The 16,937-nt window shown below is 37.6% G+C and overlaps 1 protein-coding gene across 3 annotated transcripts in view; it reads right to left on the reverse strand.

The window, feature by feature from the left end:
- Cad88C (cadherin 88C) overlaps nucleotides 1-9,287 on the reverse strand; it is a 219,329-nt gene extending 210,042 nt beyond the window's left edge. For all 3 annotated transcript variants that reach the window (XM_083142091.1, XM_083142092.1, XM_083142090.1), the window contains exon 1: nucleotides 9,077-9,287. The gene's annotated coding sequence lies outside the window, so the exon portion shown is untranslated. The remainder of the gene's footprint in view (nucleotides 1-9,076) is intronic.
- Between the last annotated feature and the right edge of the window lie 7,650 nt (nucleotides 9,288-16,937).

The following is a 16,937-nucleotide window of genomic DNA, read 5'->3' on the forward strand; positions in this document are numbered from 1 at the left end:
ACTGAACATTTATGTGAGAATCGTTTTCTTGTTGAATGTTTTTCTCTTTTAAAACCTACGTAGACAAAGTTAATACCCCTGTACTACTACTACTAATAATAATAATAATTGTTAATGGAGTTTTATAATTGCAATTTCAATTTTTATAATATGAAATGAAAATTGGATGAAAAGGGGTAATTTGTACCTTTGAAAGGGAAATTATGATTTCTGGTTCTGGCAACATAGGACCATAGAAGTTCTTAATAGACGCTTTTATCATGAGTTGGAGCAGTTTCAAAAATTCATTTTCAGTATTGTACGGTTTAATTGTGCCAGTTTGAGGTTCTAAATTGGTTCTACTTCCAGCTACGCTAGTTTCAATCGCTTGGTTGCTTCCGAACGAATACGAAACATTATCAGGACAAATTAAAGCTGATGTGAAAGCAATTGAGCCAAGGCGGACGTGTTTATGAGTTTCTAACGCTCGAGTGCTTACAAAACAATGTTGCTTCTTTCCTTTCCTTCTAATTGCAAAGAAAGATTAGATAAGTTCACCCAATGAAAAAACAACCTTTTCTCCATAGGGTAACTATTGGAGACAATATTTGTTTTGTACACAGTGTAGCCAAGAGTCACTATCGGATACTATTTATTGGTGCAAGTACGTATTATTCGCAAGCGAAATCGCCATACTCTATTCGATGTTTCGGTAACGTAAGTTATTGGGGGGGGGGGGTGATCTGACTGGGGGTACCTGCCTTCCCTCTGGCAATGTCGCTTTGCACAGCTTGTTACATGTGCCTGTCACAGTAGCAAAGACAGAGAGGTAGTTTTCTAAACTGAAAATTATAAAAACATACTTACTCAGCACTATATGAGTAAGCAACACTTTCAATTGAAAATGACCGAGTGAAGAAAATCAATTTTAACAAAGCAATCAATGCTTATGCAGTCAAAATTAGGAAAACGTCATTCCAGACCAACACTGTAAATTATTATCAATCAATCAATACGATAAGCATTGTAACATATCAGTAATCTTAATTTGTTAAAGAGTAAAGAATTTATTGTATTTTACAATATCTATTTTATTAGTTATTTTGTACACATTCTTATTATATTAGTTTCTAGAATGTGTCAAAATCAAATTAAGACATCTTTAAGCACAATCACAGCTTATTTGTTCACCCCCCAATGCTAAAATTATGCATTATTTGAAGTCATAAATCCAGCCACTGTTCGATTGATTTGCATTATTTTACTTCGTTTTTTGTGCCACTTTTGGCTAATTTGCGAAGATGGGGGGTGAGTGATATGATGAATTGACACTCACAAACACCCAGGCCAGGATTCGAACCCGGGACCCCTGGCGTCGTAGCGCGATGTGCTAACCACTCCGCCACGGATGCCGGCATCCAGTCACTGCTATAGCACTAACTGGAGGGCCCCACTTGAGTAGTCACCCCGAAGCCCCCATGAGTCTCGCTACGCCCCTGCGTGGGGAGAAAGGTAGGAAGAGAAGTAAAGACGAGTAAAGGGAAATAGAGGCAGAGGAAGGTAGAGAAAGAGAAACAATGTAAAAAAGACGGAGAGATAGTAAGAAATATAGAAACTTGAAAAGAAGGAGAGAGAGAGAGAAAGAAAGAGCACAAGAGAGATAGAAATGTGCAAAGAGAGAAAAGGAGAAAGAAACAGTGTACGAGAAAGAGAGGAAAAATAAAAGAAAGAAGGAAAAATAGTAAGAATATGGAAAAGTGTAAAGAAAGAGACAATAAGGGAAAAAAAAGAAAAAGGATAAAAGAAAGACACAAGGAGATAGAGTAAGAAATATAGAAACTTGAACAGATAGAGAGAGAAAGACTGCAAGAAAGAGAGAAAAGGAGAAAGGAACAGTGGAAGAAAAGTGAGAGAGAGAGGAACAATAAAAAAGAAAAAAACCTGGAAAGAAAGAAAGAAATATAGAAAGGCAGAGAAAGGAAGATGGAAAACGAAGAAAGATGGAAACATGAAGAAAGAAGAGATATAGCAAGAAATATAGAAACGTGGAAAGAAAGACGGAAAGAGAAATATGGGAAATGGAAATAGAGAAGAAAGACAAGTCTAGCAGACATGAATACCCTTCTAAAACTGATTTTCTCCCTGCTACAAAACTTTCAGCCGGAATTTCCAATGCAACTTGCAACGTAGCCAGTCTTCGCTGCACCCCTCGTTCTTGCAACGTCGCGAGATTCGCCTGAGCGAGAGACCGGTGTGTGCAGCCAGTGTTTCGTTAAACAATGTGGAAAAATGAGAGTTCAAGGAACGGAAATCAGCAGCTTACACTGCACTTACGACTGTTACACGATAACCATTTGTAACAGCCGCCATTAATAGAAATAGGTGTGAGGCAGAACGCCTTTGGAAGCGAATCCACACCATGTAAGGCAACTTAGAATATGGTGCAATGAAGAAGTTCTCATACCATGTACTTTCTGCACTTTGTATGTGCGGAAATAAAGAAGGCATATACGAGGGTCACTATTTATATTTTGAGCCTAACAATGAAAAAACAGGAATTTGGCATTGAAATCTGCTTTATTGTTTTTCGAAGTATTCTCCTTTATGGTCAATACACTTTTGCATTCGTTCGAACCATTTGTCAAAGCAGTTTTTCCAATCTTCTTGAGACACCTCCATAATATGGTTTTTGAACGCATCAACGGCGTCTTCCGCCGACGAAGATCGTTGTCCACGCAATTTATTCTTGACATTCTGGAAAAAGAAGAAGTCATTGGGTGCCAAATCAGGACTGTACGGCGGATGACCCATCAATTCGATTTTTTGACTGTTCATAAAGTCGGTTGTTAGACGAGATGTGTGACAGCTGGCATTGTCTTGATGAAGAATGATCCGACGGCGTTTGTTTGTTTTCCGTATTTGACCGAAGACCTCTGGCAAACAAATTGTTGTGTACCATTCAGAGTTGACCGTTCTACGTTCCTCTAAAGGCACAGTTGCCACATGACCAGTTTTCCCGAAAAAACAGGTGACCATTTGTTTCGATGTGCTTCGAGCGCGAACAACTTTTGTTGGATTGGGTTCATCTTGAAACACCCATACAGTCGACTGCTGTTTACGTTCCGGCTCATATGCATATATCCATGATTCGTCACCTGTTACAATCTTATATACGTCTTTTGAAGCACCACGATTGTATTTATTGAGCATTTGTTTGTACCAATTGACGCGAGCGTCTTTTTGAGTTTTTGTCAAATTGTGTGGGATCCAACGAGAACATACCTTTCTCACACCTAAATGATGATGTAATATTTTATATATGCTGGTGGAACTAATGCCTATGGTTGCCTCAATCTCACAGTATGTCACATGACGATCTTGCAGTATTAGGTTTTGCACAGCATCAATGTTTTCTTGAACAACAACTGATTTTGGACGACCTTCGCGAATCTCGTCGGTGAGCGAATGGCGGCCACGATTAAATTCTTTATACCAGCGTTTCACAGTGGCAAAGGATGGGGCTTCATCGCCAAATGTGGAAGTAAGTTGATCGATGCACTTTTGTCTTGATAATCCACGTCGAAAATCGTAAAAAAATCATCGCACGAAAATGTTCACGAGTTAATTCCATTTTATTGTTGTCCCGCAATCTCCAAGGCAACATAAACAACACAAATCAAGCTATTGACAAAACATTTGAAGTGCGTTATGGTCAATAATGCCAGACGATTCCATGCAAACGTCAAATCGCGTCTAACTTGAATCAGTGTTGCCAAGGCTCAAAATATAAATAGTGACCCTCGTATTATAATTGAGTGCGATAGATATATACAAGATAGAGAGACATTCTACTGCACAATTCCTTTCTCACAATGTTTACAATCGTTGATATTCGAACCTAACCTTACTGTGGGATATATATATTGCTATCATTTATTAGAAAATATGGAATTTCAGTGTAGCAAAATTTGGCAATAATAGAATATGTTTTTGTTATAAATAATGTAAACAAGAAACAAAGGACTATGAAACATTATGTATTGTACGTACAAAAATAGCCATGGGAGAAATGCGAAAAGCGATAATCCCAAAATAAATAAATACAACTTGTTGCATGTTTACTATGTCAGTGTTTGGAAGTAACTACTTAAAGTAACAGTTATTCTCTTTTTTTAGGAATTGTAAATGTAACTAGTTAATTTCAGAAGTAGATGAAACTGTGACAGATGTTTTCAAAATGGTCTCCTCTTCCCCCCTCATAGCCATTCCGTTTTTCTCACAGTTTTTATTCTGTTTTTACATTTTTAAAATCTTATTATCTACACTTATAACTGACTTATACATAAAATAATATACGTTATAGGTATACAGAATTGTTTTATAAATCAAAATATCTGGCAACTGAAAAACTTCGTTCCACATCACTGTTACCATGACGTATAAGTCAAACATGCCATGACCAAGCATTGAAGAGTTGTATTGTATATCTCTGAAGGTTTGACTAGTACTTCTACCAAGTATTCATCAATGCGCTTTGTGCCATCAACATTCTGCAGCATGTGGACAATTCATCGAGTTTAATTTTTAGGGAAGCTTTTAGCAGTGTTCATAAATGAAGCAAAAAAAAAAAAAAGAACAGAACTGAAAATAAATTATAGATAAACAACAGTCACAGTTTTAAAGGACAGTCATTTTTTAAAAGGACATTTGAACACACTGAAATTGCATTTTGAAAAGTTTGTCTAAATGTACATCATGTCAACACCTATATTATGACCGGTATAATAAACACAACACGCTCATATTATTGTGCTGGAAAGTGAACAAGCTCCCTGCACCTGCAAAGCACTTCGCGTGAAGTCCAAGCTGGTCAACTGTCAGCTGTTTAAAAAAAGTAATGAAAAGACGAAAAACCTGTCCAGTAAGTTTGTTTTGTTGCCTTATTTCTTCACCTTTTCGCTTCTTGTTATCAAGCAACATAATTTTACAGCCGCAGCGTAGCCAGGGGCGAGTCTAGTACACCTCTTGCCCCCGAAGTAGCTTACATCAGATGTTTTCAATAGCATTTATTACGAGCGTGCACAGGAAAACAATTTAAGAAGTGTTTTTTACGTTATTATAATATTTAAGTGAAAGCTAAATCAACTTTATGCTCAGGTAGCCTAAGTGGGACTGGACCTACAGTTTAAAGTGGGTTTCCGAACCACTGTGTAATGTGCCTCCACCGGGGCTCGAACCCGATACTCCTTGAGTACAAGGCGGCATGTATCGTCACCGACAATAAAAATGGGACAATAGATCCTGAATTCTCGCTTTCCTGCAAAGCGTAATGTGTTGTCTAACTGTACGGCGATAAGTGGATTTTGATAGGAAAATTTTCAATGGCAGCTTCTAACACCGCCGTAGAGTTATGCAACACACATAACGCCTTGCAGGGAAGTGAGTGTTTCAGGATATAGGTGTCCCATTTTTTATTGCCGGTGAGTGTATACATGTGTGTGTTTAGGTAGTTAGGTATACACAGAAAAAACCGATTTCTTTATACAAAGAAGAAGTTGGTAATCTACGAACTTTGGTAATTTTGATAAATTATTTGGTAACTCTAAACACTATTTCTAAGTCATTTGTTGCAGTTAAACAAGCATGTGTTTGTTGCCTATTTAAATTCATATTTGGTTTTCCAAGCAAACTTTTTCTCTGTAGTATCCGCCAGAAGTTAAAATTTTGAAACGAGAGGAAATGCAGTATTCGGGGGGGGGGGGATGATTCTTCATATTCCTATTCCCCCGTACAACCACCAACCAGTCTCAGACTATTTCTCATTGTATTGAAATACGAGTATAATCTCCCCATTCGAAAACTACTTTTGAAAATCATAGGGTGAACGCATTGAATAACACCAGCGTTGAAAGAAATCGAAAACAGGTTAATGTGCAAGGTCATTAACAGATAGATATAATATGCAAATCTCTGGAACGGAATATTAATTGTAATATAGGTGCGGACTGCGGAGAGAGTGTTTGCAGTGAACACATACTGCGAATATCCATATCTGCCGACCAAGTGTGAAAGCGTGCGTGCTGGAGTTTTTAATGAGGTAATATGCATACACTGGTCCATTCATGCTTCCAATAACAGTCTACTTGCCAAAGCCCCGTGTAATCGCTACTTTTACTGCCTGGAATATTCAAGCAAAAGACAATCAAAATATTGATTTTATCAGAACCATATTAGGTGGTGGAGTGTAAATCCCTGACAAAACGTTGGAAGCATTCTTGAATCTACAGGGTGTACCAAAAGTCCCATTACCCCCCCCCCCCTTGAATTGAAGACAAACCTGCAAAATGTTATTTTAACAGCATGCGTATGATGAGAGGATGGTATACCATTAAATCAGACCAATGACCACCATTTACTACAGAGGATGTGTGTGCACACCGCCATTTTCATGGCACAGTATTATTCGCCTCCAGGTGCGATGTGAAATCCTCCATAACATGGCTGGCGTGAGGGAAGCAAACGCATTGCGAACAGCTTCTTGAAGTTCCCCAGTTGTCTGATAACGATTATGGGCGACTTTCTGTTTGATGTGTCCCCAGAGCGCATTATTACAAGATCTCAGATTTGGACTTTGAGGTGGCCATTTTAGAGGTGCTGGTAAATTTGGCGATCCTCGTCCAATCCATTTGTCTCTGGTGCGATTGAGGTATTCTCTTAAAATGGCCACCTGAAATCCAGATCTGACATCTTATGCTACGGAGGATTTCATATCCCATCTGGAGGTGAATAATACTGTGCCATGAAAGTGGCGGTGTGCACACAGATCATCTGGAGTAAATGGTGGTCATTGGTCTGATTTAATGGTATACCATCCTCTCATCATACGCATGCTGTTACAATAACATTTTGCAGGTTTGTCTACAATTCAAAGGGCGGTAATGGGACTTTTGGTACACCCTGTACATTCAAAATACGAACGGTTGGTATCGAGTATTTACGTCTATTCTGTTTTTATTGATCTGTTATAATACAGTATCTCCGAGAAGTTCCAGTAAAAAAAGTAAAGTGCACCACGCCATGAAGACATATAGGGGGGAGTTGGTGTTATGGCCCTACACCTTCTTGATCACGGCCGAAGGTGGGGGTGATGTGATCAGCACCACATTCCTGGTTGCCTTTAACCGCCAGAGTTTTCACCAGGTACCCACCCACTTTACACGACGCTAGGTGGGCGCCGGAGCCGCTTGGCCAGGAGAAAAAAATCCCGGTTCTTCTCCCCGGAAAGTCCCAATAGCTCTTGTTGCCACAGTGTTGAACCTATATTATTTCATTCTCAACTTCACATTCGCTTTATACCCATAGGACAATTGGAAGTGAACTAACTCAGCCTTTTGATTACAAGCGCTAGGACGTTCATGACTTTAGGCGTATTTTAACATATTTTACATAGTCTGTTTACTTTTTCATGTAATAATAATATTATATTATTCTTGATAAAAAATGCATGATTATTATTTAATTCCAGTTATTACTAAATTCTTATTATGTATTAATAAAAATTATTAATATTATATGAGGCAGTATGTAACAACTCCTGCCGAATGTTACACTATTTTTTTTTAATTTCCCCGAATTACTTAATTTTGCAAAACATTTATAGTTGTCTTCTTGATGTACAATACATTTTTAGAGAAGAGTTGCCTGAATTGAAATATAAACAAATGTACATAATTACAATACACGGTATAACTGAGAACTTTACTTGTCTCATCATACATTGTCTAAGTCGTTAAATAGTTTTGAAGTAATTGGCCAAAAACTTTTCAACAAAATTCCATTCTACTTGCATAATGAATCGTTACAGGGGTTTAAAAACAAATTGTACAACTGGTTAGTTTTACACCCATTTTATGATATTAATGAGTGTTTTGAATGTTTAGTAGATATATGATTTAGTTTTTGGTTCATAATTTAATTAGCTTTGCATAGCCTATAGATTTCACACTATTATGTTCATATCTTAACTATTGACTTTGTCTTTTGGCTGTACTTGGCCTAATGACAATAAAATTTTATTATTATTATTATTAGTACATCAACTTCGCCCTCTTGTAATGGTGTAGATATCCCAGTCTCATAAATGTCTTGAATTATATTTATATCAATTAATACTGTTTTCTGTCAAAAATAACGCAAGTTTATTATATTGTTAATCATTTCTTTATTAGTAGATGGGCAAATCCATCAATATCGCTTTTCTTAGATGAGTTGTCATCAATCGTGTTCTCTTATGAAACGACTTTAAACGTATGAAGTTTATATTGGGGCCGATCAGAGCGCGCTACGATGCCAGGGGACCAGGTTCGAATTTCGGACTGGGCATTGGTGTTTCTTGTGAGTGACCGTTCAACAATTTCACCATATCATCTGACCCTCATCTTCGCGATTAGCCGAAGGTGGCAGAAAGGCGAAGTAAAATAAACCAAATCAATCAATCAAGTTTATGGGGAAATATTTGCAAATGCTACTATTATTTATGGGAGGAGAAGATTATCCCTCTGCTACACTGTTATTCAATATATTCCATGATTTATCTGCACCTTCTATTAGCCGCTCTCCTCAATTTTCCTGCAGAACTAGAATTTTATTTGGGGTGGCTGAATTCCTGAAGATTAATTTCTCATTATATTAAAACTTATTTTACAAGATGTTTAATCCTGCTAAACAAGTAAAATTAATTACCACTATGCACTATTTAAATTAGATATTTGTAGGATTTCGGGGGCTTCAGCCCCCTAGCTACGTGCCTGTGCAGAACTCACCTAAAATTTTACATAAAGGAAGTTGCCTTTGCCTTATCACCTGCATAATACATATTGAAACTGAATTAATCACTTTTAGCCAAAACAAACATTTGTTATACTACTTATTTTCGTATTTTCCACTTGTAAACCTTAAAAAATCTCGTTGTTTTAATCACATTCCGTAGATTTTGTGCGCAAAACATTGTATGATTGTAGTCTATCGTATTGACACTTGTCAAATGTTACTAAAAGTACAGACGATGAAAACAAGCTTAAATGACTGTCAAACTTACCGTTTGGCAGGAAGCCTGTAGAAACGTCTTCTTAGATAAACTTTAAAAACCGTCCATTGCAATCACTCACTCACGCGAACTGCAAGTTCCGAAACACGCCCGTTAATTCTCGACTCGAAATTCGAGCTTCGGGAGAACACTGAACCCGGTCCACAACTAGCGACAGTCGGCTTCACAATGAACCAACCGTGAGGGAACCACCTGCTTGGCGAACCCACTATCAGCCATCCGTGACCAGCTCACCTTTGTCTCACGCGTTGAAAACGAGGCCATCTACCCAACAGGGAAAAACGCACTATTCCCTTCGCCGCGTTACTTTGCCCCCTCTCCCCAACCTTTTACACATATTGTACTGTATCCATGGCCGTAGGCAGGAAAAAATTTCGGGGGGGGGGGTTCATTCATAATTGTTCCCAGGGCGTCGCCAGAAATTTGAATAATAGAAATAATAATTGTACAATAATAATTAAAATGTCATAATAATAAAACAATTTTATTCCATAATAATAATACTAATAATTATTATTATTATATTATTGTTATATCCTTGAGGGGGCTTACTCAATCCAGCAGATGAGTGAATATCCAGCATAAGTTTCTTTTTTTTTTACGTTTCATACAGTGAGAACCTTCAAGAAAAACTTAAAAAGTTAGATGGAAATTTTAGTCATAAAGTTTTTGTTGTTTGACTTTAAAATTAAATTTTTGGGATTTTGAAAAGTGTGGAACCAGTAATTCTTTTTAAAAGCTTAGCCTGGTGCATGGATTGTAACCTCAATCGCGAACGTAATGCGCTACGAATCTGGAGGTACTAGGTTTGAACTCCTATCAAGGGGGATTTATTTTCGACTTTATCGGACGGGGAATTTAAAAGCTGGAAAGGGAATTTTGGAACAATCATAAGGGAATCTTCAGTCTATATTCCTTGTGACGCAGGAACAACACTGGAAAGATGACAGCAGAAGTGATAATGGACGGGTCGCCAGTGGGCTGCGATTCCGAGAATAAATCCTGTTTCACTCAACTTTCAGAATTCCAAATGTATGAAAATTCTAGCTCGATCGTTTCAACATTGTCTCCTTGTATGTTTGTGATGCTTCGAAAAAAAATTTAAAATTTGTTACAGATTTTGGTTTCTGAACATCCATTAATCCAACATGTCAGAAGTTTCGGGGGGGGTTGAACCCTCGAAACCCCCCCTCTAAATACGGCCATGACTGTATCGTATGAAATAGCCAAGGTCACCGTGACGCAACACGCGAAATAGCAAAAGTTTCAACCTAGACACAGACGTCGTAAAAAACAGGTCCATTAAAGGTCATAGATAACACTTTTTTTTTTTGACAGCTTCATCCATTACCACAGCCGGAGTGAGAAGCGATCGAGGATTTTTCCCTTGGGGAGGTGTTGGGAATGTTAAGTGCATATTTTAGATCGTTTTAAAATGTTTGCCCTAATTCAATTTGTTCATATATGTTTCCAGAGATTAACCCCCCTTCCCTTCAAGTAACATTTCAGAGGGAAAAACATGGAAAATATATTTTTGTGATAATGTTAACATTTCAGTCTACAGTTCAGTACTTGATTTAATCAATCGTTAGACAAACACAAGAGATGACATTGAAAAAAAAAATAACATATTATTACCAGGGCGACTTAATGCAATTCTTAAGCTAGTTATGAAGAAATTAGGAACACTTGCGGAATATTTTTTTTACTGTATTTGTATGGTTCTTATCGTAGGTGTAACTCAGATATTAATGTTATCTTGGGGAGGGGGTTCCCAATTAATTGATGAAATATCGGTGAGAATGCATTGCATGGGTGGGTGCGTGTGCTCTTGTCTGTCTGAAGTAGTAGTAATAAGTAGCTACATGTATCTGCAGACATAATATGAGTCTTAAATAAACGACCCCACTGCGAGCGAAGTGAGCAAGAACATTTTTAGATCTATTTATTTGCAAACTGATAATGCATATTATTAATTAAACATAGCGACGACACTTTCATTTCACAGTATCCCACCATGTGTACTCTTTACAATCTTGCATTGCTCGTTCGGTGTCCTCTTTACCTCAGCACATGCCCCCTGCCTCCTCCTGTTCTAGCTTCAGTTAGAAAATATGCATATATATATATAGATAGATAGATAGATAGATAGATAGACATATATATAGATATAATTTTAATAGTTCTATGTTGGAAGTGTGTTCCAAATGCTGCTGGTGTTTTCAAATCTCTGTTTAAACAATGATTCACAAACTGAAATAAAATAATGGAACTCTATATAGAGCATGGTCATGAAGGCTTTAAAATATAGTGGGAAGTTGAGATGCACGTTTGATAGACATCTGGTATTGCTTTTGAATGAAATCGGTCAAGAAATGTCATATTGAAGTCTTATACCCTTACAAAACTTTGGAAAATATGCTTGGCGCTGTTGAGAGTTTATCTTTCAAATACTGAACAAGAGACTCTAGGGAATTGTGCCTCATTGCCTTAAAAGAAAACGAAATAACATGTGCAAATAAACGCATGGCATGTTAGCTGCAAAGGGAAGGCAAGGAATTTTCACTTCTAATTTGAGGTAATGCTTTATTTTCAATTATTTAAAAATTGAATAGCATTTATTTCACTTTCCAACACAAATAGCACAATGAAACAAGCATTTTTTTTTCTCTCCACGGTTTCCAGCAGGCAGTGGCAAGCACCGTCGTGCCCCTACTGGTGCGCCTATGGTCAGATATAAATTAGGGACTTAATGTAAATAACATTTCTTTTTATGTTTAATTCCTTCTACTTCCTTTGCTTTCTCTGAAAAGTTGGAAAGAAATTAAATATGTCATTATGTCAGGGAACAGACTAGATAAAAAGAGGAAGACAATTTTTACTAAATCTATATCTTTGCAAACTGGCAATAACTTTAATAGGGTGCCAGTAATTTCACAGGGCGCTACGACGTTAACGCTTTTCTATTTATATCTGTTTTGTCCTTTGCGTCCAGACAAACCCCGCGCGACCCCCCCCCCCTTTTACCACTCTCTTTCTAATTCCTTATAAAATGTAATTTCTATTACAAAGGTAAGAACTCTTAGAGCCACAAAATTGGTCACATACATCAACTATAGACGAATGAATCACTTAGGTTCTTCATGAAATACTTGCCGTTTTATATCGAATACTCAGTCAGTAAATTTTATATTGGTACTTTATGAATATCCGTTGGAAGAAATTATACCTACATATAGTGTCACTGCTTTTCTACTCGCCACTTTCGGTTTCTTTCTGTCTGGTTTCAATTTCTTTATCTTCTTCAGCCAATTTTGCAGTAAAGTTTTAGACATTGTTTCATAAGCAGAACGACAACACACGAACTGAGATGCTACACTGAGACTGACCTAAGGCATTTGACTGTTCTCTTCTCTACCACTTCAAAATCATCCATCTCGCCCAAGTTACAGAAAATAGTGTTGCTAACCATAGTAACACAATTCACTATAAGGAGTCAAACCTGTATCTTTGAATTTCTTCCCTTACTTTTATCGTACATTTTTCACATGAAAGAATCATGGACGTCCGCAGGATTTTTTTCAGGAAGGGTCAAGGAGGGTATTTTTTCAGGGGGGGCAAACAAGGCACATTTTCCCCAATAATAGTATTGTTCCCTCAAAAAACATTGCTTAAATTTGAATTTATCACATTCTTGCAATAATTAACGCATATTATTATGGCTGAAATGAAATTATATGTGAAAAATATATAATTTTTGGTTGACTTTGATTTTCCGGGGGGCCTTCCGGACGCCCATGGAAAGAATTGAAAAGAAAATGAAACGAAATGTAAATTTCATTGACTCAGGGGTTGAATTTACAAACCTATAACGTATTTAAGAAATATCAACACTGTGTGCGGTATGTGCTCCCTAGAAGGAGGGCTAGAGGCCAGTTTGACATTTTCCAGATGGCAGTGTCCCTTTCCTAGCGAAGCCTTGTCAAGGGAGCTGGTGTTTACAGGAAATGACCATGCTGAACATTCCACCCTCCTTCTTTGACACTTTGGTTGTAGTTGATCGAAAGGTACATTGGACTTCGTTTCTTGTAGATCTACAAATGGTTCCTTTATATTGAAGTATTGTCATTCTATTGTTGATATAAAAATCCATATTTACACCCCCTGCAGGGGGGATGTTCCACTTTTGTGCTTGGGGGTGTTTGTCAAAATTTGGGAGGGTGTTGGGGTGTGTGGATAAATCTGCCGTGTCCCCTCTTGGAAAATGCATCTCAGTCTAAAATTACGTATTTGAAGTAGTGTTTTGGAGTGAAATGAAAAGTCGTGGATATATAGTGATAACGTAACGCATATTAATGACACGTTTATGAATCAAAGTACGGAACTGAAGTAGGCTACCTTACCAAAATGCAGTTGAAAGAGAAATGTTGTGCATGTCATGCAGTGTTGCAATGAAACTTAAGAAAAATCCCCCAAAATATTGCCAGTCCAATTGCCCATCACGATTTTCGTTCATTCTGCTACCTTCTTACATATTTTTTAAATTGAATTATGGTGTAGATATTGTCAGCAATTTTACTAATGAATATTATCTGTACTAGAAATGTTCACATATCATCATCCCATAAAAAAAACTGGTTTAACTTTGTCATTAGAAAGCAAAAGGAATTACTAGAGCTCTTGAAACAAGAAAACTGTGACCAATTGAATACTTCTATGATTAGAAGCAGCTAGTGGGCTTAGGAGGCACAAAATTATGCAGCGTATGGTCAAGATGAGATCACGATTTAGGGTGAGCTTGAGGGCTGCAGCTCCAGGCCTTCACCAGGGGAAAAAAAAAACTGCTTTGAAAAGTACTACATAAAGAAATAATTAGGTACTTCAGATGTGATGAAAAATGTAGAAATACATATAACAAACCACCTCATGTAGCTTGGCGAAAAGTTATAACTGAAACTGAGGAGGGAGATTGGGGTGAGGTCTTGGTGTTGTAAGCTCCGGGTCTTCACATATATAAATCCCAGCCTGCATATTATTAAAGTAATCTCCAAATAAATAAATAAAAACCTCAGCGTTGCTTCCTCAAGCAACACAATAAATTATTTCGACTTTTTAATTAGGTCTACATTGAAATTCCAGAAGTGTCTCTTTCTTTATTTCATTATAATTTTTATATTTATGTTTATATTTTACATACCTGTCATTTTCAAATATCGACATGGTATACAAAATAACAACTTTGTATTCGTTCTACTATTCAATACTAATAAGAAGCAATCACAATAACCACTACAATACCGAGGTATATTAATTTTGATGTAACAGTTTTGTGGGTTTGGAAAAAGCAACAGAATTACTGCATTGATAAAGGGTGGCTAATTCTATTTAGAAATCAGTTACGTAATCATGCGACTTTTCTTGTGAATAACTTCCGTAGAATTAAAAGAAGAAAGGGGTTGGAAGGAGAGCTTTGTTTTGAGGGCATCAGAGAACTAATCACGATAAGAATGGTTTAAACTTTAGAAGCATCAGAGGTTCAGCCAAAAAGGTCTACAGAATCTGTACATGCAGATGAAGTAAAGAAGAAAAGGTATGTCATGAAGTATCCATAAGAAATTTTTATTTATTTGTTTTTAAGTTGAATTTTATGCTCAGATAGGCTAATTGGTACTAAACCTACAGTTTAAAGGAGTCCGAACCAATGTGGATTGTGCTTCCACCAGGGGATGGGGCAGTCGAGACCAGAATTTCTTCATTATAAGGCGACTACGTTATGCCATTGGAGAAAACATATATACAGGGAGAACTCACAGGGAACGTGTTATATTATCACCATGATCACGGAGTTGCCTTGATCCAACAATGAAACACTGTGAAATTGAAACTACCACCTGAATTTTCGAAGTGGTATGAACTAATGAAACTCCATTTTTGGAAGAGTAAGTTGTTGCTGATTCGACTGATTTGTTCTATGTGAAGTCACTTTTCTGCTAATTTTGGCTAATGGTGACAATGAAGTTCAATGGTGATTAGATGAAAGTGACGAAGGGGGGAAAACAAATACACGCAGACATTGAAAATACAACCCCCTACAAATTATTATTTTTACTGTGGTTCACCTGCAAGATTAAAGTTTCCAGGGTATACTGCGCAGGATAGAGGTTGACATTTGAGCGCTTTCGAAAAGGTCGCGCCATACAACCCAAGTCTTCTGTGAAAAAGAGATGAATTACTGGGTATAGTGATCAATTTCGAAGAATTCCTTGTGTCCAAAATCACATTCTACAAAATGTAAACTATTTGTTACCTCAATGCAAACCATACGTGCATCACATCTCCCGCATGAGTAACGAAGGCTTACTTCAGAAAGCGAATAACAACTTAGCTAACAGATTTTTGGATGATATTTTGTCAAAATAGCCTTTCATAAACCTGGGGATACTTTATGCAGAATGAACAAAGAATTGGTTTTTACGTGTTTGTTTGTTTACATTCCCAATAAGACATTAATTTTAATCCAAATATCCAGTGGCGGCGATTAGGAGGAGCACCCCACTATGGCCTCCTAATGCTAAGACTTTTCTACCAAAAAAGTAAATTCCCCTTGGCCCCAAGTTTTGGCACTCGATAGCGGTTACTGCAAACATCCAGATACTCGTACGTTTGTCAGTTGTAATAACCTTGTAAGCCAAGAAAAGTGATCATTAACCCCCAAGTTTCAGTCAAAAACTCATATGATTAAAATTATATGATCAGAACAAAGGTAAAAAAAAAGGTAAAGTGTTCCCCTGTGCTTAGCACCATGCCATGAAAGTGTATAGGGGGTGTGGGGGTAATGCCCGCACTTTTTTGATCCGGTCGTGAGTGGGGGTGATGTGATCAGCATTATGCCCTGACTGCCTTTACCCCCCAGGGTTTCCCCCAGGTACCCATGTCATTCGACGCTGGGTGGGTGTAGGGGCCACTTCCAATGTTAGAAAAGTTCCCAGTTTTGAACCGGCCGGGAATCGAACCCGGGACCTTTAGCATGGTAGTCGAGATGCGTTATCGACTGAGTCACCGCGGCCACTTATGATCGGGAACATGCATTTAAATTTAAACCTTCACCATTGTCTTCCAGTGGTTAGTACATCGCCCTATGACATCAGGGGTCCCGGGCTCGAATCCTGGCTTGGGCATCGATGTTGTGAGTGTCCATTCATCAATTTCATCAGATCATCACTCATCCCCATCTTCGCAAATTAGCCAAAAGTGGCACAAGAAGCGAAGTAAAATAAAGCTAATCAATTGTCTACCATCACAACTTCTTTCACTGTCGCCTAATATATAAAGTGGAATAGGTATGTGCCTTGTATTTTTGCACTTCAAGGATAAAATGTGATGCAGCCAATTAACATTTATTTCACTACATTGACATGAAGGAAAGAATGTGATTAGAATGTATGGCTGCGCACACACAAACACATCCTTGAAATAATTGTGTCCATTGGAGACAAAGAAGTGGAAGAAGATGCGAGAATAGATTAGAAAAGAAAGAGGAAAGACACCAACACACACGTACATGTGATGTGTGTGTGTGCATGGCAGTTAAAGAGAAACATGTGAAGAATGGAACGAGAGAGGGAGAAAGGTAACAAGCTAAGAAAGAAAGATATAAGAAGGCATTAGGGAGTAAAACAGAAAATATGAAAAGGAAAGGGAAAATAAATGAAAGAAATTGGGAGTGTAAGAGAGAAGGGGATACATATGTCCGTATGTCGTATGTGTCTTACACTCACTTACACTTACACGGCCTTACATTTATACCTGCCCACCTTAATCTATCAACATACAGCTTCTGCCCACCCGGTCA

This window comes from Lepisma saccharinum, chromosome 20 (assembly GCF_977018435.1).
Source record: "Lepisma saccharinum chromosome 20, izLepSacc3.1, whole genome shotgun sequence".
Taxonomy (NCBI): Eukaryota; Metazoa; Arthropoda; class Insecta; order Zygentoma; family Lepismatidae; genus Lepisma; species Lepisma saccharinum.